Here is a 25205-nt window from a genome sequence, read left to right on the forward strand (position 1 = left end):
AGCTTGAGTATACTGCATAGAGGTCATAGACCATAAGAACATGGGCTACAAATTTCAGGAATAAACTGTACTCCCAAAGTGGTGACTGGGAAGTAAACTGAGAGCTTGGAGTGCCATTTTACTGAATGATATCTATTGGACAGGTAACTTTTGAACTACAGTAGGATGGGCTGAGAGAGAGAGGACAGTTGAAGTAAAAGTTTGCTGTGTCGAAGGCTTTAGACAAGTCCAGAAATAAGGAAGAGACTAGGCTGCCATTTTCTCTAGCTTTACTGATAGTATCTATATAGGTTAGAAGGGCAGTGCTAGTACTATGGGAAGGACAGAAGCCATGTTGTGTAGGTGATTGGAGTTCTTCCTACAGGAGATAGTCTAGCAATTGTTTTTGAATACATTTTTCAAGTATTTTGGTGAAGGGAGATGATCTTTTAGGTACTCACTTGTAAGGTCATCAGGTGAAGAAAAGCATGGTTTAAGTTTGTATAAGAGTAGTTTTATAAATGATGTGGGCACAGGTTTGAAGGTGAAAGTGGATGTGGAGATATGTGGCTGTTGGGCAGAGTTAGGATTAGATGTTGAAGAATCTTTAGTTAGATATGCTATACTATCTACAAAATAAGAGTTGAACTGTATTGCAATTTTGAGTGGTGAGTTATCAGAAGAGGGCTTTGGGTTGAACTTTTGGACAGGATGTAAAATTTCTTTAATGGATGCCCAAAATATTTTAGGGCTGTGTTTAGTATTATTCTGAAAGTCGTTAAGTACAGTTGTTTGTCTTCATTTATTTGCCTTTTATCGTGATTGTGATGCATTCTGAAGTTTTCAAGATATTTTGGTGTTTTGTTTTTGCCATTCTTTCTATGCTTTTGTTCTATCCTGCATTACCATTCTACTCCTTTTTATATAGACAATTGCATTATTTGTTTTCATTATCTTCCTTCTAGGAGGTGTAAGGCTATTTAGGATATTTAGAAAAGTTGTATTGAATTCAATTATAGCATCATCTAAGTGGAGGATTTTTGTGGAGTTCCAGTTAATAGATAAAAGTGTAGTAATGAATATCTCTGTGTTAAACTTGGGAATGTTACACGTTTTATAAATATGCCATGTAACTGGATATGTGAGATGTCTAATCATATAGATTGGGATATGATCACCGAGAGAGTCTGACATTGTACCTGTGATGGAGAATTTGCTAGGGTCTGATACTAGGATCTGGTTTAATAGGGAATTTGATGTCTTTCGATAATGTGTGGGGCTATTGATCAGTTGTGTGAAACCATAGGAGTTCATTCTAGATGTAGGGGAGTTAGAGTTTGTGTCCAACCAATTGACATTCACATCACTTAGCAGTATTTTTTCTTGTGGGAAATGTTATGAATATCCAATGTAGGATATCTTGAAGTGTACCTGTATTCTCCCCAGGAGGGATGTAAAGGGCAGTAATACATATTTGTTTATAATTGTTTGTTTAGACAAAAGCAATAAGAAGCTCTGCTGAACTCAATTTTGGTGTTGGTTTGCTGTAAGAGGAAATATGGTAGGTGTTGGGAAATATTAAAGCAATACCACCACCTTTCCTCTTTACACAGACATTAATGATGATATTATAGCCAGGAGGTATAACTTCAGAGTAATTTACTATGGGTTTAATGCCAAGTTTCAGTTACAGCAAGAACCTCAGATTTATGTTGGGTAATCCAGGCATGCAGTTCAGCAGTTTTATTTCTTGTGCTTCTAACATTTATTGGAGCAAATATTAGATAACCAGGGTTGGGGATTGGCTGTTGTTAGGTTACAGACGTATGCAGGAAAGAATTATCTTTGTGCTTATTGTGATAGTTGGGCCAGGATTAGGGTGCATATCTCCTCCTAGAAGGATTTTAGTATATTGGGGAATTACACATACTCATGTTTGGAGGGGATTCTTGCATTTAATTATGTTTTGGCTTGAGTTGAAGTGTAGACCACAGAAAACTGAGCAGATGCTTTCCTAATTCCCAGGACAAATAAAGCTTTAGTGCAGCTGTGTTGTGTGGGGTTAAATATTTAATTGCCATTCTCTTGACTAAGGGATACTGGCAGGCATCCCTGACACCTGCAGCCATGGAGAAGTCAACATTATTGACCCAAGTTTGGTTATATGAAGTTGCAGAGATGCCCTTTGAAACTTTCTGTTGGCAGGTATATTGTATTCTTGCAGGAACAGGAGGTGCTGCTCTTACCTAGTGGGATGACATTGTCACTGATGGCCAGTCATAAACAGAATATATATTCAACATGTCAGGGAGATGTTGGGCAAGCTACAAAGGACAGGGCTGACTATCAATGCCAAAGTGTCAGGTCTGCATGGTAGAGGTATTTTATTTAGTTCATATAGGGGGTAGTGGAAAGACTACACCAGAACTGGCTAAAGATGAGGCTACTCAGGCACGGCCTATCACTACTACCAAGAAACAAGCAAAGGCAGTCTTTGGGAGAGTGGGATACTATAGGAAGTTTGCTCTCCATTATAGTGCAATGGCTACTCCTCTTACAGAACAGACCAGTAAAAATGACCAGATAAGATTGTTTCAATTCTAGCCAATTGTCTTTCAAATGCTCAAGGAGGCTTTGATGGAACCCCTACATTAATTGGTCCTTATTACAGTTAATAATTCTTTCTGCAGGTAGAAACTTCTGGCTGTATGGTGGGGTCTGTATTTAGCCAGGTTTCCACACTTGGAGAACAACATTCTATTCTGTACTTGAGCCACAGACTTCAACCCATGGAGGAATCTGATGTATCCACAGAAAAAGAGTGTGTTGCATTCATCTGGGCTCTCCTGTAGTTACCAAAAACTACCCGTATAGCTGAAACTTCACCATGGTTTCTGACCATAACCCTTTAAAGTGGCTACATAAGGCAAGGGGCAGAATGGAAACCTTCTTAAAATGACTATATAGCATAAGAGTCATATATCTAATGTCAAAGTAGATAGTCTGTCCAAGAAGGGAAAAGATTAGTATACCCAAATTAATGCACCCTTGTCACAAGCTCCATTTATTGAGGGTTACATATAGAAGACTTTCATGAGATGCTTAAGAAGGGAAGTAAAATTGTGGTTCCAGGGTAGAAAAACTGATTTGCAGAACCTCAAAGCACAGCACAACACAACCACTGCAGGGTCCAAACAACTTTATTTCACAAAGGTTTAGTGCTTTCTTCCCTCCTGTGGGGACTTCTCAGAACAATGCATCAAATCCCACCCAGCCTTTATATAATGAACATCACACCCATTAACTAATTAGATAATGAAGCAGTAAACTAATCAATAAACTATTAAAGCTGTCCACTAAAAATACATACATAAATGCATTAAATACAAATGTTAAAAACACTAAAATACTTTAACCCACAATATTATTAAATGTTAAAACACATGTAATGGTAGTAGTTTCATTAATTCCTGGAAACTCTGGCATTTAGCCATAACTGCCATTTAAGTTCACATATATCCAGTGCAAGGTCTATAATTCTACCCTGGACATCTTTGGCTACCTGCTGTATAACCAAGAATTTAAATTTATGGTCCCTGTGTGAATGGATGTGTCTACTTAATGCATTGGTTAGCTTGCCATGCCTAATATCTAGAAGGTGTTCAGCTATCCTATTTTTAAATTGCCTGCACATTTTTCCTATATAAAAAACAGGACATGACTGACACTTGACCACATATACCACATTTTGGCTATTGCAGTTGAAATGACCATCAATATATAAAGGGGTACTATTCAATCTATACCATTCTGTAGTTTCCAAAATATGTGAGCAAAATTAACACATATTACATTTAAATTTGCCCTTGATCCTGTGTTGATGTCTACCCAACCTATAAGTACCAGCTTCCAATATATTTTTCAGAAAATGATCCTTCTTAAATACCACCTTGGGCAGGGGCCCCACCTTATTCCCTATATTGTTATCACTTTTCAAGATTTCCCAGTTCTTGAGAAAAATATCCACAACCTCAGACGCATCCAAATTAAAGGTGGTAATGAAGCTAGTTGAATAATTATTTACTTTCCTAACTTCCATGGACTGCATACTAAATTCACATCTTTTACCATTTGCTACTAAAGGTTGGTAAAATCCAGATTCACCCTTGACAATTATCTCCTGTTGGATTATATTTAACAAATCAATAGGGTACCCTCTCTTTAAAAGTAACTGCTTAATAAATAATAGTTCATCCAAAAACTCCTTATCCATAGTAACCATACAGGCAGCCCTCACCATTTGCCCTTTGTCTATGGATTTTTTGTGATGAGCAGGATGCCAACTATTAAATTCCAAATAGGAATTAGAGAAAGTTGGTTTCCTATAAATGGTTGATGTTAATTTTTTGTCAGCTTTATTATAACTCAAATCCACATCAAGATATGTGATATGTGTGTCACTATAGTTGAAAGTGAACTTCAAAAACTCTTCTGAATTGTTCATATATTCAAGAAAAAGTTGGAGTTCAACCTCCATTCCTTTCCAAATGATAAACAAATCATCCAAAAACGTAGTATAGTATATAGAAAGGGCCATCTATTATGTGCACCTGCTCCCAATATGCCATGACATAGTTCAAAAATATTGGGGCGCATGCAGCCCCCATTGCCACACCTGTTATTTGTTTGTAGTACTGTCCTTCAAAGTATATAAAATTATTTTTAAGTACCACCTCCATTAACAAAACAAACTTGTTTATCTCATCCTGGTCAAAAAGACCAGTTTTCAAGAGTTGATTTTTGAGCCACTCACATCCTTTTTGGTGCAGAATCACAGAAAATAGGTTACACACATCAATGGTGACCATAATAATATCCCCATTGATTTTAACTTTATCCAGACCTTCCAAAAATTGCCAAGAATCCTTAGTAATGTATGTAAATACTTTTAATCTCCTCTGGAGATGAAAATCCAAACATTTGCTTATAAAGTGGGTCTTAGATCTTTTCCCATCCACTATTGGTCTAAACTTGGGATTACTAAGTCCTTTATGGATTTTGGGAATGCCAAATATATTTGATATAATTGGAAATGTATTTATCATATAGGCATATTCATCCTCTCTAATTTTCCCTTGATATAGCACGTCTTCAAGAAATAAATACATTTTTTATATACTATATGTATCTCATTAAGGGAAACCTCTTCATAAGTACCATCTGTTAATATAATGTTCATCCCATTCAAATAGTCACTCCTATGCATAACAACCACACCACTTCCTTTGTCTGGTTTCATGACACGAATATTTGAGTCCTCAGCCAACCCTTTTAACAAAATCCATTCATCACTAGTAAGGTTAGAGACATACTCTTTAAGATTATTCTGTTTAAATTTTTGCCTTATCTCCTTTTCACAGATTTTTTTGTATATCTTAACTTGGTTATTCATGGGGGAATTAAAAATACTTGTTTTTTTAAGCCTGTTTATCTGTGTATCTACACTGGCATCAGTATCATTAAATCACATTTTCAGATTAAGCTTATGAGTAAAACACTTAAGTTCAATTAAAGTGTCAGCTATATTTCCCCTCTGACTAGGTACATAGGTAAACCCCTTAGCTAAAAGGTTGGCATGTTTAACCCCTATATCTTTAGTAGAATAATTATAGACCTTGAAATCCTGGACATCATTTAAAATTACTTTAGGTTCAAAAATATTTAACATTTGATCTACTATGACCCCAACATTATTAGATACTTCCTGCAAATTTATGTTGTCATATAAATATGCATTAAAACACTAAAAACATCAAATTTCTGTTCAGTGTTATCACTTCACTTATTACTTGTGTCAACATGACTCATAGAACTACTACCTTGGGGCGTGGCTAGGATGCTGAACTGATAGCTGCACTTCATTTCAGCTCTCTTACCTCAATACAATTCCTGACAGGAATTTTACAAAATAATATTTAATTTGAAGAAATTTTTATTACTAACTTATTTCTAATAACTCTGAGCATCTATCAGAAAAATTTTATTGTCAGAACTTGAATAATTCCCGTCAAATTAATTACTGGAAAATCAGCACCAATATCAGCTTTACAGCATGAGTCATCTAAGGAATACAGCACAAGACTCTTCTCTCAAAAAAGACCTGCAGTCTCTCATTACAAATATACAGGAACTTATAATAAAAATCGACAAGATGGACAATAAAATAGATACTTTTAAAGAAAAGTGCTCACAACAACTGGAACAGCTTCAAGAAATGTTTACACAGCAGAAAGGACAGATATCACTTATTGAACAGTCATTAAGTGACATTGACACTAGAGTTCAAGTAGAAGAACAACAAACTGAATTCTTACTTCAACAGAATACATATTTACTAGAAAAACTTGATGATATGGAAAACCGAACAAGAAGAAATAATATTAGAATATATGGTCTACCAGAAAAATCTGAAGGGAACAATATGATAAACTTTCTTACCACCTGGATACCAGATGTAACAAAAATACCTGAAGCTCTTTCATATGGTATAGATCACTAGCAGCTTCTGGAAATGCTTCTTCTCCGGTAAGAGATCTATAATTGTGAGACTTTTTCTACACAAGATAAAGATCTTATATTAAGAAATGCTTGGGCAAATTCTCCCATCAAATACAATGATTCATTAATAAGATTTGACAATGATTATTCTACAAAGGTGGTTTCAAAAGAAAAGAATTTCTACCAATAAAAAACCTTGAAGAAAAAGCAACTGAAAGTCCATCTTTTATTTCCAGCAAGACTGAAAGTTTTTCTACCAAATGGAATAAAAATCTTTGAACAGTAGATTCAGCAATAAAATACCTTACCAACAACAACATCCTAACACATGAAGAATCTATGGACTGGACAATAAGTACACCAAAGAGAAATGCTGAAGTAAATAATTGGAAAACTGTTGAGCAAAAGAAAAAACTAAAGGACAAATAATCTTACTTATGTTATATTCTGTAAAAATCTAAATAATAATACTAACAACAAAAGAAAAGTTCTTACTGTCTTCAAGTTACACCAAAACAGGTACTGTTTTCAATTATATTTTAAATGTCAAAATTAGCATAAATGTAAATACATTTATCTCAAATCACATCAATATACTAAGCATAATTTAAACATTACTCTGTTTTTCATTATTATCCATCTATTATTTTCATATTCTTAATCAGAGTAATCAATGCATAATAATGTTCCCAAATAGTTTATTTATTTATTTGTTTATTTATTTATTTATTTATTTATTTATTTTCTCTCTTTGTGTTTTGTTGTTTTTATTTTTCTCTTCTTTTTATAAAATCTTCATTAACTTATAATACTTTCATCAGTATATGGTTATATTGCTTAATAGGTACAGTAATGGCTGCTATATAACTTATTATTAGTTACATCCCTGATAGTATTACTTTTTATAAGTTAAAAGTGTCCCTGTTTGGATAAACGCTAATGCTGGGCAGAAATGTGTTGCTTTTGAAATGAAGTATTTCAGTTAGGATGTATCATAAGACTACTTTAAATAAGCTTAAAAGATGTTCTGCCTTTGACCCATATGCACATACTGATATAGTCCAGTGAAAAATATGTTTTAAGTGATATTTTGAGGCTATAAGTCATGTGTGTTGTGGCTCCAGACATCCGGAGTTGAAAGATGCTTGTGACTAGCTTAGATATCCTGTTGTCTTTTCTTTTGTAGAGAAATAAGGCATAGCATGTTTAAAATGCAAAGTTTGACAGTTGTGAACACTAACTAGAGTGCTCACGTGCCACTACATGAGTTTGTCACCAAATAAGAGGAGGAAAAGAAAACACATACCTGCTTGGTTCTCGAGACAATTTAACAGCCACAAACATCACTAGAAACTTGAGTTACTTATTGCTTCATCCCCTGACTCTTTCTAATTGACGTCTAGTCAGAAAATAAGCTAGGTTCACATTTAAAGATACAGAAACCTAAATTCCTTCTAAGGAAACATAAATAAATATAAAAGGTTCATATAAATATACACAGATATTTATTTTTGAAGCACTTTCAGTTTATGGCTACTGCTGTCTTCTAGCACCTTGATAGATAAGGACATATATCTGCTTGTCTTTCTATCAGTTTAGATTTCCAGACATTTTAGCTATCCCTTACTATGTTTTATACAGCAGAGTTTAAAAAGCAGAAATTAATCATCAGCAAATAAAATCACTGCTGTTTTACAAATTCTCTAAAGAAACTAGTAAATGTCAAGCAACTGACAGGTTTGTTTTGGGGAGGGTTGCCATTTCCCACGCTGGTGCTCCTGCAGAATACTACTGATGTCCTGCTGCCAAGGTATGCCCTTGGGTGGGCAGGTGGGATGCAACAAGAAGGTTGGATGTGCATTTGGCAAATCAAACATTTAGATGGCGGTATGGTATACTAGATGGAGAAAGTGGAAGCAATGATTGTATAGGCAACTATAATGAGTAACATAACAACAGTGGATTTGAAATTATACAATGTTTATATCCCATGTGGCTTTGGGCTTTGTCAAGCATCTGTGTTCTACACACATATTGTGTTGGATCTGATTTGAGTGGAAGGGGAGAGGCCTAATTTGTTACTGCATTATGGGCATGCATTGTGGCAGGTACTGCTATCCATCCTTAGATGGCTCATGCTGTTCCGTTTGCTCATCTGAATGGTGATCTTGTTATGTTGCCTGGCTGTGGCTTCACCCTTCTTATAATATTGCCTGGCTTTTTACATTATCAAGAATGACACAATACGTATATCATGTTACTGTTAGTGTGGACAAGGATGCTTGATAATGCAACTATGATTCTTGGACCTTTCTGCAGATGGGTGTGTTGTCTGGCAGTTGAGAGCCTGGTTGTTCCTGATCAGCGGACCTGTATTTTTGTGTTTCAATGTGACTGCATGAAAGGATGCCAGTATTGGTCTGCAAGTTTGGTGGGCAGTAGAGGGATTGATTTGAGGAGACACTTGTATTATGGCTGGGGCACTTGACATTTGATAAATGTATCCTCTCAATGATGCATTCTGTCTGGTCATTGGCTGTAAAACAACTTTTCTGAGAAATATTGTTGTGGTGCCAGTTAATGATTTGGATTAAATGTTTCTATATACAGTCGTGAAGCAATTGCCAGGATAAAATGGTACTCTTGCAGTGCATGGATCATCGTGGCTGTCCTCCGATGTTGGAGGAGGTGTTACCCCATGGTTTGAATATGTTTTGTCTCTTTGCTGCAAAATGGGTTGGGAATTTTGGCCTGTATGGTGGTTTGAATCTTGGCAGCTTCCATTGTTTTGATGTGTTCTCCAGTATACTTTTGTTCAGTCATAGGATTGAATTACTGGTGTTGAGTAGGTCAGGATTGTATCTTGGTTGGGTGTCAGTCTAAGCTGTGGGAGTTGATGTGTGATATACATAGATGTTTGCTTTGAGGGTGTGGTCAAGTGCACTGCAGTTTTACCTCTGTACTGTGTCAGTTTTCATTGTGCAGGGTCCCTCTGAAGGTTGATGGAAGTGTTGGCAACAAGACACTCAATCAGGTAACAACATTATGAGTGGTCTCTTGGATAAGGGAGCTGTCTAAATTGTGATCTTGTTGTCTCCAGCCATGGGAATTGTCATTGAAAAGCTGAAAATGCAATCAGAGGAACATATTTAATGTCTACTAAAGAAATATTAATATACTTATACATTGTATCGCATTTCAGTTTATGTTAAACATGAAATATGATGTGGTTTCAGAACTATTCATGTTTTATTCCAATATGACTTTGCAAATATTAATTTAAACACTGGTTTCGGACTTGAGTAGTCTAAAACAATTGCACAACAATGGTACTGTATTATACAGTAATGTCAGTAAATAGTTTTCAACAGATGTATGAAATATACAGTTATAGATTTTAACATGATGTTTATTAATACCCTAAATTATTTTGAAATGATACTACCTTAATCTAAATATTTGTACCTTTTGAAACCTGCTTAGAAGTAAGTATTATTGAATTACAATAAGATGAGTAAAGAATATATGTATATATTTTAGCTGATTAGATTATCTTAATATATTATTCAATTATCTTTATTTAAAACTAAGAGGATAAGAGAAACTGATCCAAATATTATTTGTGAGAGTTTGTTTGGTTAGATTTACTAACCAAACGAAGAGGTATATTACCTCATAGCAATAGGGAATGGTTTTTTTATTCTATCACTTTGGTGTCACTCAGAAACATGCAAAAATCATACAAGAAAAACTTTGAATACTGTATCCAAGATGGGACTAAGAATAAACAATATTTACATAAACTCACACATAAAACAAACTCAAAACTAGGAAATGAAATGTTTATCCATAAATGTTAATGGTCTAAATAATAGTAATAAAAGAGAAGCCTATTCAAGTACATAAACTTACATAAACCACAAATAGTCTTTTACAAGAGACACACTTATTAGATAGAGATATAAACAACTTAAATATTAATAATTACACAGTACTAATAAACTCTCAATACAAAACAAAAAAGAGGAGTAGCTATACTACTTCAACTCAACTATAACACCTAAAATAATTACTACTCATCAAGATACATCAGGTATGTTTTGTCTAGTTTCAATAGAGTTAAATAAGAGAATCTATACGTTAGTAAATCTATATTGGATCCCAGGACTAGGATTAAAACAGTTAAACAGCATTTTGAAGAGATAATTCATTTAACTAAGGGTAGCCTGATATTGGCAGGAGACTTCAACTGTATAATGAATGAAAAAGATACAGATTCTAAATCCAAAAGAAGAAAACAACCCATCTCTAAAGCACTATCAAAATTTATAGATACATTGTATTTAAAAGATATAAATGAATTTGCAGAACCAGACTCACTAATCTTCACATTTTATTCTCATAGATATAAAACTAACTCTAGAATTGATAGAATATATGTTGCCAATGACCTAATAACAAAATTGACAAAGTCAAAATCATAAATTGTCCTTTATCTGATCATAATGCCATAGTCTTTGAGATAGAGCTTACACCATTTTATTCAAATCCCATTACTAGGATACCTTCCTATATCACAAAATTGAGAGATTGCAAAGAATTTTATGAAGAAACAATCAAAAACTTTCTAGAAATAAATTACACAGAAGATATTTCAGAAATATATGTCTGGGATTCATTAAAAGCAGTTACATATGGGAAGATATTATCCTGGTACATAAATAAAAGGAAGTTATGGAATAAATATATGCTAGACTTACAAAACAAAGCAGATAAATTGAAACTGGAAATACAAAAGGGTAATGCTACTCAAGTTCAAGAACTTACACAAATCAATAAGAAGTATACAGAATTGCTACACCATAAGATTATGATTAACTTAGAAAAGATAAAATAAACTCATACTCTACTAATTCAGCACACCTGAGATACTTAACTAATAGAACAAAAAATAATTAAATCTAAGCAAATAAAAGAAATATTTATTCCCAATACTAACAAAAGAGTTGGACTAAATGATATTTTAGAAGCATTCAGACTCCAATTTAACATTGATAATTCCATAAATACTCAAGATACACCTACTAAGGATATAAAAAATACTTAGAAAACAATATTCATATTAAATTAACACAAGAACAAATAGACATTATAAACAAACCAATCAATATGACAGAATTAAAATCACAAATTAAAAAGCTCAAGACAAATAAAGCACCTGGCCCAGACAATATGCTACCAGAAATGTATAAATTAATACCCAATCAAGCCATATCTTTATTATTAAAAGTATATGATATAGCCAATAAAGATTTGAATATACCACCCTCTTGGAAATATTCATTGATATCCCCAATTATCAAACCAGATAAAGATGAAAAACAGTGTTCCTCATATAGGCCAATATCATTACTCAATATAGACTACAAGATGTTTATGGCTATATACGCAGATAGGATCAAACACTTTCTTCCTTTCTTAATTCACAAAGATCAAACAGGTTTTATTAAAGGAAGAAATACTTCAGATAATATTAAAAGAATACTAACATTAATAGATTATAGCAAACATAAAGTCCTAAATTTAAATGTAATCTCATTAGATATTAATAAAGCTTTTGATTCAAGTTAACTGGAACTTTCTTTCACTAGTTTTAAAAGAATATAACTTTCCTTCTAATTTTAATAATCTTATCCAAATACTATATGAAAAATCTACTGCATATGTTAAACTGGGATCATATAGATCAGGCCCTATAACAATAAAAAGGGAACTAAACAAGGTTGCCCTTTATCACCATTGTTATTTGCATTACTCATAGAACCCTTTGCAAATCAAATCAGATCAAACAATAACATAAAGGGCATTTGTATTAATAAAATGTTAAACCTTAAAATCCAACTCTTTGCTGATGACATACTATTAACTCTCTCAGATGCAAATGAGTCTTTGAATGCTCTATTTAACTCCATGAATAAATTTCAAAATATTTCAGGCTTAAAATTTAATGAAAACAAAACTAAAATTATGCCCTGTAATTGTAAAAAAAAATAATATAAACAAAAGATTTTCCAAATATATAGTAACAGAAAGTAAATTATTATATCTGGGAATAAATCTACTCAATGAATTAACAGATTCTCTAATATTTAACTATAATAAAATACTAGACAAAATAGAACAAACAATTGGTTACTGGAATAAATATATCTTTTCAACAGCAGACAGATTATATCTTATTAAAATAAACATATTTCCCAAAATATTATACTTAATACAAAATTTTTCATTGCCACCTCCCAAATATATTATTCAAAGATACAATAAACTAATTTTAAATTTTCTATGGTTTCCAAATAAACCCCTTATAGCCTTAAATAAACATTTGCCAGATTGGGAAGATGGTGGAATTAATTTATTGATTTATATATTACCTCATCTGTTATTAAAAACATAACACTATGGTTAAATAATTCATACACACCTATATGGAAACAAGCCCATGAGCAGATTTACATAGAAATCAATTATAATCACATACAAGACAACTTAACAGTAATACCATCACCCCTTATATGGATGTTAAAAGATTATGTTTTAGGGAAAAGAAATAATATTAATAAATTGCCATCAAACTATGTAAGCTCTACACTTTCAGTGTTCAGAACATATATAAACAAAATACCAAATATTAATTCTTGGATTTTTCTTATTTTCCCTATAGCTTTTACACCAAATATTCTAGATACATTCCAAATATCTAAAATAAATATACTTAAAGAAGAAACATTACTCTTTTGGCATCAACTTATAGAGAAAGGGAAAATTCTAACAAAGGAACAGATAATTTATAATTATAATATAAATAAAGACAATTGGCTGTTTTACAAAATCTAAGGCATTTTCTTATAAATAAAATAGAACAAATGCAACCTTCAGTTAGACATGAAGCTCCAAAACTCATTGAATACCTTATTCTTATCACAAAACAGCCTTATCAGGGTACAGGTTATTTGTCTAATATCTATAAAATTGTTAAAAACAAAAACTATCATGAAAAATCATACTGGGATTATTATACTTTAATAAACAACCATCCTCCAGTTGAAGAAGAAAAAGTAATATTCTAAAATCTTCCAAATTTTCTACATTATCAAAATACTGGCAATTATTCACTTGGAGATATCTACATAGAAGTTTCTATACACCACATAGGTTAGCCAAAATGTATTCTATTGAAGATCAATGTTGGAGATGCCATACCAATATAAAAGCAGATTGGCAGCATGTTTTTATGAATGTATATGTCTCAATATGTACTGGAAATCCATTAATTATTTTTTCAGACTGTTTATAATGATAATTTTCAATTAACAAAGTCTTTAATTTTATTCAACTCTCCTATTCCAACCTGTGTACCAAAAAAGACACTAAAATTCTATGGTCACTATTGGCAATTTAATCATAACTATACACTGGAAAAATGAGGCTTAGCCATACTCAAGGAATTTGAGACTTTAACAACAACAGTTGCTCACATGGAAATATTAACAGTGAAGAACAGAACTAAAAGATCTACTTCTTACTATTACTCTTGGATGAAAGTACTGGAAATAATTGAAAATATCAAAGAAGATATATCATCTTATGTTTCTAACTTTATATAATATAGAATTTCAATGTTATTTGCATAGACACCAATGTAAATAGTTATATAATGGTTTGAAGTTAGTAATGTTTTAGAATTGTAAATATGTTATTTATCTTTATTTCATGTAATGTTTAAAACATCTTATTTGAAATAATAAAAAAAAAATATTTAGTGAAAAAAAGAACTACTACCTTCATTTGAGCTTAAACAACATTATCACTGGCCATTCCACAAAAATTTGTGGGGCTTAAAACCATATTAAATTTATATCAGCATGAGCCAAACACTCACAACTTTTCAATAGTAACACTGGAATCACTACTATTTGTAGATTCTGTATCTGCCATCATTGGATAAACTGATAACAATGAGTCATTTAAAAAAAGCACAGTATCTTCTGTTGTAGTGCAGGCAATTTAAAAATAGGATAGCTGAACACCTTCTAGATATTAGGCATGGCAAGCTAACCAATGCATTAAGTAGACACATCCATTCACATAGGGACCATAAATTTAAATTCTTGGTTATACAGCAGGTAACCAAAGATGTCCAGGGTAGAATTATAGACCTTGTACTGGATATATGTGAACTTAAATTGCAGTTACGGCTAAATGCCACTGAGTTTCCTGAGATTAATGAAACTACTGCCGTTACATGTGTTTTAAAGTTTAATAATATTGTGGGTTATAAAGTATTTTTTTGTTTTTAACATTTGCATTTAATGTATTTATGTATGTATTTTTAGTGGGTAGCTGTAATAGTTTATTGATTAGTTCATTGTTTAATTATCTAATTAGTTAATGGGTGTGATGTTCATTATATAAAGACTGGGTGGGATTTGTGGACTAAATTTTCTCCTGTTTATGACAGTTCGGGTCTTAATGAAACTAACAATTGTGTCTTAAATGTTTTTTATGAAGTAGATGCATCAAATAGAGCAGATGCTAATGTTTCTGAAGGTCTGAATGTAAACGGAACTCACTGTTTAAGCAATGTTAATACATCTATGGTTTCGAGTTTTATTGGTGATGGTATTGAAGCAAATACAACACAAGATATTGTGCTTTTTTTAAATGACTCATTGTTATCAGTTTATCCAGTGATGGCAGATACAGAATCTACTAATGGTAGTGATTCCAGTGTTAATATTGAAAAGTTGTGTGAGTGTTTGCCTCATGCTGATAAATTTAATATGGTTTTAAGCCTCGCAAATTTTTCTGGAATGGCCAGTGATAATGTTGTTTTAAGCTCAAATGAAGGTAGTAGTTCTATTAGTCGTGTTGACACAACTAATAAGTTAAGTGATAACATTGAACAGAATTTTGATGTTTTTAGTGTTTTTAATGCATATATATATATATATATATATATATATATATATATATATATATATATATATATATATATATATGACAACATAAATTTGCAGGAAGCATCTAATAATGTTGGGTTCATAGTAGATGAAATGTTAAATATTTTTGAACCAAAAGTAATTTTAAATGATGTCCAGGATTTCAAGATCTATAATTATTCTACTAAAAATAGGATAGCTGAACACCTTCTAGATATTAGGCATGGCAAGCTAACCAATGCATTAAGTAGACACATCCATTCACATAGAGACCATAAATTTGAATTCTTGGTTATACAGCAGGTAACCAAAGATGTCCAGGGTAGAATTATAGACCTTGTACTGGATATATGTGAACTTAAATGGCAGTTATGGAAAAATGCCACTGAGTTTCCAGGAATTAATTAAACTACTGCCATTACACAGGTTCATAGGTTCATAGGTAAGTACTAGGCTATCTGCCCGAGGGCATTTATAAGCCTAGCCAGAGATTGTCAGCTTTTGCCACCCCATTGATTAATTAACTGAGCCTCTGTCAAGAAGAGCCAGTGAAGTGATCCCAGGGGTGTATTTTCTGTTACCCATCCACTCATCAAGGTTTCTCTTGAAGAGTGTTAGTGAGGGGCTTTGCCTAATGTAGTTAGGAATTTTGTTCCAAAGAATGGGGAGTCTCTGTGACAGGAATCTATCCCTCCAGCATGTTCTATTTATTGTTGTGGTGAGGTTTAGCTCACTAGAGCGAGTGGCTTGCAGTGACTTGGATTTCTTTAGGTGGAGCATGTCCATCAATTCTGAGTTGGATGTGGCTTTGTAAGTCAGGCAGAGATCACCTCTGAGTAAGTGATATGCCACTGAGTACAGCTGGAGTTTTTCCAGTCGGGCTGCATAGGACATATGTTTGAGACCAGTAATCCTCTTGGTGAGGTATTTTTGTGGTCTTTCCAGCTGTTGGACGTGTCTTGTGAGGTACATCCCAAATGGGGCATAGTACTCTATGATGAGTCTGATGAGTGACAATTAGAAGGGCACTATAACCTCTTTATTTCTAGATGCGAACCCTTTAGTAATTAGATGGGCTAAATAGAAGGATTTCCTAACTACTTTGGCAATATGATTGTCAAAGGTGAAATTACTATCTACCTGGGTCCCCAGATCTCTTATTACTTCTTCTGTATTAAGAGGGCTGCCACCTATGTGATAATTCATGGGTGTTTTGTTTTTCCCAAACGGGATGACTATGCATTTTTTGGCATTTAGCTTGAGACCATGACTTTGACACCAGGTGTCCGTCTCAGTAAGGCCCTTTTGGAGAATGTCCATGTTAGCTGGAGAGTCAATTATGGCTCCCAGTTTGTAGACATCGGCGAACTTGGTTAGCCATAGTCCTCCTGTGTTTGCCTGTACTTCTGAGAAGTATATGCTGAACAGTAGGGGTCCCAGGACCGAGCCTTGTCTTTAACCACTTGTGACTGGTTTAGAGTTAGAACTGGAGCTTGCTATTCTTACCGTGTGAGTTCTGTCTGTAAGCCAGTTGGCATCCCATCTTGTGACGTAGGGGTTTATGTTCAGGCTGGTGAGTTTTTCTATAATTCCCAAGTGGGAAATAGTGTCAAAAGCCTTGGTGAGGTCAAGGTAGGCTGTGTGAGCTACCTTCCCCTCATCTATGGCCTTGGTGACTGTCTCGAAGAAGTCAACCAGGTTTAGTAGGCATGATCTGCCCTTAACAGAGCCAAACTGGGTCGGGTCAAGTGTTTGAAGGTTCCCAATGTCTTTGTTAATGAGTTCCATGATGATGCACTCTATAGCCTTGCAGACCAGGCTAGTCAGGCTTATGGGGCGATAGTTACCAGGGTCAGTTGTGGCCCCTCCTTTTTGGAGCATAATAACCGTTGCTGTATGCCATTCTATGAGCATGTAGCCTGTGGAGAGGCTGAGGTTGAACAGTGTGTTTAGGTGAGGGGTTAGCTCGTTTTGTAGTTCGTGCAAGACGCAGCCTGGGACACCATCTGGCCCCATTGATGCTGTGATTTTGGCTTTTGAAAGGGCTGCTTTCACCTGTACATCTGTGATTTCCAGGGCACTACACTTTTCCAGTATTGTTGTGGGGCCTTTTGGGGGTGAGAGGGGTGAAGTTTGCACTGAATCTATCTGCCAGGATGTTGGCAATATCAGTGGGTTCAGTATATTTTGTGGTATTTTGCACTAGCTCAGAGCATATCTGTGAGTTGACACTTAGATTCTTGACATAGCTAAAGAAGGCTTTGTGGTTATCTTTTGAATCCTTGGCTATTTTTCTTTCGAAGTTAGCCTTGGAGGATTTTATGAGGGACCTTAGTTTCTTACTGATACTGATCAGGGATGTCTTTCCTTCTTAGGATTTGCTTTTTTTCTGAACTAGTTTCCTCCTTCTATTGTATAGCCTGTTTATCGCAGGGGTCCACCAGACTGGTTTCCTTCTCTTAGGGGAGTGAGTCTTGGTTTTGCTAGGGATGGTACGATCCATGCATCCTTGTAGGTGCTCATAGAGTGCATATGTAAAGGTTCCTGCATCTTGGACACTGTTATCCTTTAGCGTGGGGGCTGTGAAACTTACCACCTCTGTCTTAAGTAAGGTGAAGTTTGCTATAGAAAAGTTTTTACTGTGGTTTCCTTGGTTGGAGGTGGTGGTGTGGTGTGGACATCCAGAGTGATTAGTTTATGGTCTGATCTAACCAGTGACGGGTTGACCTCTGGTATGGAGCACCTGTCACCCATGTTGGTGATGACCAGGTCCAATATGTTTTCACCTCTGATAGGGGAGTTTACCAGCTGATCCAGGGCATTTGAGTTGATAAATCCCAGGAAGCGCTGGACCTGGGAGTTTGTAATTGAGTAGTTTTCCCAGTTAACGGGAGGGTAATTGAAATCGCCCAATATCTGGGTGTTCGGTGGGACCTTCATGTTTTCCAGTGTCTCCAGAAAGGCGGAGTGGGGGTCCTGGGTCATGGAGGGTGATCTGTAGCAGGCCACAATTTGCATTGCAGATTTGCCTGATGTTGGTTGCACATGGATGATCTCAGAGGTATCATGCTGCACCACTAACCTGGAGGTGTAGGTATCCTTGATGAATATGGATACAACCCCTCCTTTTGTGTTTCAGTCCATGTTCTGTGGCCAAAATGTGTGGTATGAGTTGTAGCCCAGTAGTGCTGGGGTGCTCTGTGGAGCCTTGAACCAGGTTTCAGTTACTTTACAGATGTTGACATTCTCCATACTGAGGAATGCTTCGAGCAAATGCATTTTGAGATTTAAACTCCTTGCGTTGAGTAACATAACCCTCATTTTTTTTTTTATTTGTGCTGTTTACGGAGGTGGGTTTGACTTTTGAGCCTTGCCAAAAAAAGCACTATGGGGGCAACAAGAGCCTTGGCCAGTATTCGAAAGCCTAGGGGTGACAGGTGCAAGCCATCTCTTGTGAAGCAACGAGGCCTGTCGAGCATGTTTTCCCAGGCTGACCAACACTGGATCCCCTTTGAATGACACCAGAAGCTTAGCCAATTGTTGAAATTGATAATTTTGTCTTTATACTGCGGTATCATTCTTGGTGAGGTCAGGATGCTACTCAGAGTCAGGGTCATACCTGCCTGGGCTACATGATCAGAGAGCTCTTCCATGTCTCTTTTCATGTAGTCCAGGGAAGTACCTCTCAGGTCATTCACACCAACATGAACAATGACAGAGTCATATTTGTACTTGTTCTGGAGCGACCTGAGTGCTTGTGTTATATGGCGGAGTCTAGCTCCCGACAGGCAGCTAACAGTAGCCTTCTCCTTGTCCAAAGGAGTGAGTGGGACGTCACTGTGCCTGACTATAGAGACACCTATTACTAGTGTGTTAGGTATGTTATTTTGCCTTAAGAGCTGTGATTGTGCGGCACACTGATTTTGTGTTTTATCTGTTGTCTGGTTTGTGACAGGAGGTGCAGGTTTTTTGGGTGTCTGCTTTGGAGGTCTGTGATGCTTTTGCAGGTTTTTATTTAGAGCCTCCAAGTATGATTTTGTGTATTTATGTGTATTTTTTGCCAGTGCTGGTTTAGTATGTCTATGTGAAGCTGGAGCTGTGGTGCAAGTGTTAACTTTCTCCTCATGACTGCCTGTTCCAGTCTTGGGTGGAGAGAGCTTAGCCTCTAATTTAGTTATATAATTGCATCTCTCACATATGTTAATGTTTTGTGGTAGGAGGAGAGGGTTGTCTGTGTACATGAGGCAGTTGTAACATTGCCTCAGGATACCCAGGTCCACCAGCTGGACTGGAGGGTATACCTGAAATTGCCCTTTGGTCATGCCTGAATAGTAGGGTGAGCTGCTTAGTTGCTTGGTTGGTGAGGGGTGAATAATGAGCCTTGCCCTGCTGGGCAATCAAGTGTCAGGGTATATTAATGTTTGCTATTAGGTCTGAGCAAGTGATGGACTGTAGGATGCTTTTTAAATGCTTAAGTTGTGAGTTAGACTACTTTCAAGGGAAAAACTAAAGAGGAGACTTGGTGGAGCTGAGATAAATTTAGTCCTAGCTAACCGGCACTGCCCGGATGTGTAAAATGGTGCAAACACAGTTTTTACAGCAGGGAAATGAAAGAGAAATTAGCCCAAAATGGCCTATAAACTACTAATTTCTGGGCTGCAACCACTCCTCCAGGGACAGATGGCTGCTCAAAGCTCCCTCTCTCACAGGTAAACAGAGAAGCCTCCCTCTATCCAAGTAAGGTATGGGCAACTCAGAAAATTTTAACACAGCCCTAAATTCATCACTAGCCTGAAAACTGGACTATACTAGCTTAGAAAGGTGGGAAACAAGGAAACATTTTTTTAAGATAAGGCAAAAACAGTAAAAAATACACTTAAAACAGCTTTAGATGACTACAAGCAATCAGAAAAGGCTTTTAAACAAATTACCCAATTAACCAGTAAAAAAAATCTCAAAACTGAGCCCTGCTCCTGTAGTCTTCAATCAGACAAGTTCTAACTGCACACTCCTGCCTCTGGGGTGCAGGGGGACCTTCTCCAAAAAAGAAGACCTGGATTAGTGCTCAAGTTATACAAACAAAGCTAGATTCAGCAGGCCTGAATCTAGTCTATGCTACAGCAAACAAGGTGCACCAATTTCAGTAAGAAACAGTTAAAATATGCAGGCACTATAAGCCTTTAACCAGAAATTCCCAGCCCAGAAGGGCAAAGTCCAGCCTCTCCTCCCACAAGAGTGCAGACCACGAACCTTCTTAATGTAAAATAACTGGCCTGAAGCCCAAGTGCTTAAACCAGAACTAATACACTTTTAGAATAACAGACACCGAGCCTTCAATCAGCAGTTCCCAACTTAGAAGGATGTAAGCTACCTGTCCTGCCACAACAGTGCAGACCACAAACCTTCTTAATGTAAAACAACTGGTCTGAAGCCCAAGTGCTTAAACTAAAAGGCTTAGAATGATAGTTACACCAAGCAGTAATAAATACAACTGAGTACTTTTAAGATGACGCAAAACCAAAATAAAGCAGGAAGAAACACAAATACAGTAAAAGCAGATGAAAAAAGTAAATGTTTTATTTTTATTTATTTTTTTGTGAGTGAGCAAATTGGGCCCAGGAGGAGTATCCAAATGCAAATTTACAAGAGGGGCAAGTAGTTTCAAAGCCACCCAGATTAACACCAAACCAAAAGCAGGGAGTGTGGGTGGGAAACTAACTGAAAAAACAGAGCCATAACTTCCAGCTAGATAATATTCAATGCAGCACAAATAAATCAATTTAAATGTTGTATTATTTGAAAAAAGTGCAGAGAAAGATTTACATAAATTCACTTATACGTCCAGTGGATTTGATTTCATGTAGGTCGTAGCTGGCCAAAGCTCAGAGTTTAAGCAGTAAATAATCCAAAATGTTCCACTTATATAAGGCAGAAACCAAATAACAATGAAGTAAACTACCCCCACTTATCACTGGCTCGTCAAGAATTCTAACAAGCATTAACTGAAAAAACAGAGCCACAACTTCCGGCTAGATAGTATTCAATGCAACACAAATAAATCAATTTAAATGCTGTAAGACACAACAACAACAACAACAACATTATTTGAAAAAAAAGTGCAGATACCCCCACTTATCACTGGCTATTCAAGAATTCTAACGTGTTTTAAAGTTTAATAATATTGTGGGTTAAAGTATTTTAGTGTTTCTAACATTTGTATTTAATGTATTTATGTATTTATTTTTAGTGGATAGCTTTAATAGTTTATCGATTAGTTCATTGTTTAATTATCTAATTAATTAATGGGTGTGATGTTCATTATATAAAGGCTGGGTGGGATTTGATGCACTGTTCTGAGAAGTCCCCACAGGAGGGAAGAAAGCACTAAACCTTTGTGAAATAAAGTTCTTTGGACCCTGCAGTGGTTGTGTCGTGCTGTGCTTAGAAAAACTCATTTAAAAATATGATGTATTTTCTTTCTCATTTCAGAAAGTTGGCACAGTTGTAAAGCTATACTTAAGCTCTGTGAACTCTGCAATATGTGTACTTTCTATGACATAAATGTGTGCATGTGTATGTGTGTGTGTGTGTGTGTGTGTGTGTGTGTGTGTGTGTGTGTGTGTGTGTGTGTGTGTGTGTGTGTGTGTGTGTGTGTGTGTGTGTGTGTATGTGTGTGCGTGCATGCGTGTAACTTTGTGATCTTTCTCTGAGATTGGAAAAAAGTAGAAGGGCAAAACAAAAATGAGTGAAACTTGTAATTGAAATATAAAGTGCAACTTTCTACAGTTTCACTAGAAGGACACAATTCCTTATATATATATATATATATATATATATATATATATATATATATATATATATATATGTAAATAATTGAGGGGTCTACCTGAAAATGCCGAAAGTCCACAATGCCGACAATGAGAACACCAACACCAGAAGCTCAACAACAGAGAAGACCGAAAGTTGAGAATCCTGACACTGAGAACACTGACATGTTAAGGTAAGTGTGCAATAGGGACGGACGTTAGGGTCAGGGTGTGGGTAAGGTAAGTGTGCGATAGTGACAGACTTAAGGGTTAGGGGTGGATTAAGTGAGTTAGGGTTAGGGTGCGGGTAAGTTAAGTGTGCGATAGTGATGGACCTTAGGGTTAGGGTTTGGGTTAAGGTTAGTGCATAGATAGTTGTGTATGTAAGGTTTAGTGTAGGTTTGTAAGGTTTTTGGTGTGCTTGTGTTGTGTGCGTTTTTCGGGAAAGGTATTTGTTTTGTTGATTGTCGGGATTGTGGTTTGTCGGGCATGTGAAGTTTCGTGTTTTTGAGCTTTCGGTTTTATCGTGTCGGTTATTTTGTTGCCTGTGTTTTGGCGTGTCAGTGTTATCAGGTAGACCCATAACTGTGTCACACAAGGTTTGGAGTTAGGAAGAAAAGTGAGTCATAAAACGTAATTAAAGTACTAAGCAGCCATAAGTATTCAAATGAGAAACTTGGCCAGAAATATATCAAATGAAACCAAATAGCACAGCCAGTATGTTAGCACACAGCACATTCACTTTTTAATGCTGTGATCACAAGGCTATAGATTCTGGCATAACACAAGCAGCATTGATTCATGTCTTTCTACTGCCACTGGAGCAGCGGGTGGCAAAATTCTGTGGTACAGTGCTTCAGATGAACCGTTAAACAGTGATCTCATTTTTTGAGCTGATATCATTTCTTTAAACACAATGCATATGTATTTCCATATTGTTCCATTCCATAACAAATCCGCAATTTCACATACACAAAATTAATTTAATTTAATTTTAAAATTAATAAATCTTATTTTCCAGTTTCTACAAATAAATGTTCACTGTCTTAAATAAAGCAGGTATCTTAAATTTCCAATATAACCATTTTAGAAGAGGTGAAATTATTTTCTACACAAATTTTCTTTAGTTAAGTTTCAATGCTTCTTTTACAGGTTTGACAAATTATGTCTTCTCTTGGGGCTGCTGTATTAATGCACCTAAATCCACTCTTGTTTCTTGGCATGTTTTCTTCTTTAAGAATTGTGACCATTGTCACTCTGTCATATAGCCTGTGCACACGCCTTATCCATCCATTTCCCTTACTTTCATAGTCCAAATGTACAAAAGTAAAAATGTTTTTTAAGAAGTATCTGCAGACATTTCTATCCTGTTACCTATACTTAGGAATCATCATTATCAATACTACCTATAGCTTTGCTCTTCCCAGTGGTGACTGAATCAGCTGGATTATCAAATCAAAATGGAGGTCTGAAACTGCAGGAAGGTATAATCCAGCCTGATGAATAGCATGGAAGACTGGGAACAGCTAGCTTATGTGGATTAATCACAGAGATACAGTCAATAAGGAGGGAATACTTAGGGAGGTAAATTGGTGCTTCCATAACAGAAGGAACTGCAAGGCAGCTATGCAGTTTACCAGGCCTATGAGTGATGTCATATAGGCTAAAAGGGAAAGCAGCTAAATTAAACAAGGAGGAATGTGGACAAGAATCAGAAAAATTCAAGTTGCTAGGACATTGATACTTAGAGGTCAGCACATAAATTAACATAATTATGTAGGGGAATACAGCCAAAGAAAAGGCTGAAGGCAAAAACCTACTGAGCTACGCAAAAAAAATAAATAAATAAAAAAATCAAGAAATACATTCAAAGACTGGTGGTGTGTGGTGAAGGAAGCAGACAGTACATGCAAAAAAGTAGGGAGCCCAGCATTAATGCTGAATGGCTTTTTTTAGTCATTGCTTTTTCAAAAGAATGAAAACAGGAGGCTCCACTATGAGATAATTACATAAAGAGTTGGCATGTTCAAATGAACATATTGCATGTTTGACAGAGAATAGAGAAGAAGAGAATTAATGACATCTGAATGGGCAGAGGCTAAGGAATAAGGAATGTACATGTACACTGAGATATAGCCTCATTCTGAAGACAGAATGAATCCCAAGAGATGATTCAGGTGGATTCAACAGGCAATCCCAGAAAGTTCTGAGGCTTTTTTTTAAACCTTTGTTGACTGGATTAGTCCCACTAGGCTAGTGACCACTTGATGGCATTTATACTACTAGTAAAATTTGGCCAGGGCACTGTGGAAGTAATGGTGAATGTGAAAGAGAGGTGAAAAAGAGAGTACAGGCAGGATGGAGTGGGTGGAGAAGAGTGTCAGGAGTGATTTGTGACAGACAAGTACCAGTAAGAGTGAAAGGGAAGGTCTACAAGAGGGTAGTGAGACCAGCTATGTTATATGGGTTGGAGACAGTGGCATTGACAAAAAGGCAGGAGTCAGAGCTTGACTTGGCAGAGTTGAAGATGTTAAGATTTGCACTGGGTGTGATGAGGATGGACAGGATTAGGAATAAGTATATTAGAGGGTCAGCCCAGGTTGGAAGGTTTGGAGACAAAGCCAGAGAGACAAGATTACGTTGGTTTGGACATGTGCTGAGGAGGGATGCAGAGTATATTGGGAAAAAGATGCTAAGGATGAAGCTGCCAGGTAACAGGAAAATAGGAAGGTCTAAGATAAGGTTTATGGATGTGGTGAGAGAGGACATGCAGGTGGTTGGTGTGACAGAGCAAGATGCAGAGGACAGGAAGAAATGGAAACAGTTGATCTGCTGTGGTGACCCCTAACGGGAGCAGCCA

The sequence above is a fragment of the Protopterus annectens genome, chromosome 6.part0 (assembly GCF_019279795.1).
Source record: "Protopterus annectens isolate FY-2018-M chromosome 6.part0, PAN1.0, whole genome shotgun sequence".
NCBI classification, from domain to species: Eukaryota; Metazoa; Chordata; order Ceratodontiformes; family Protopteridae; genus Protopterus; species Protopterus annectens.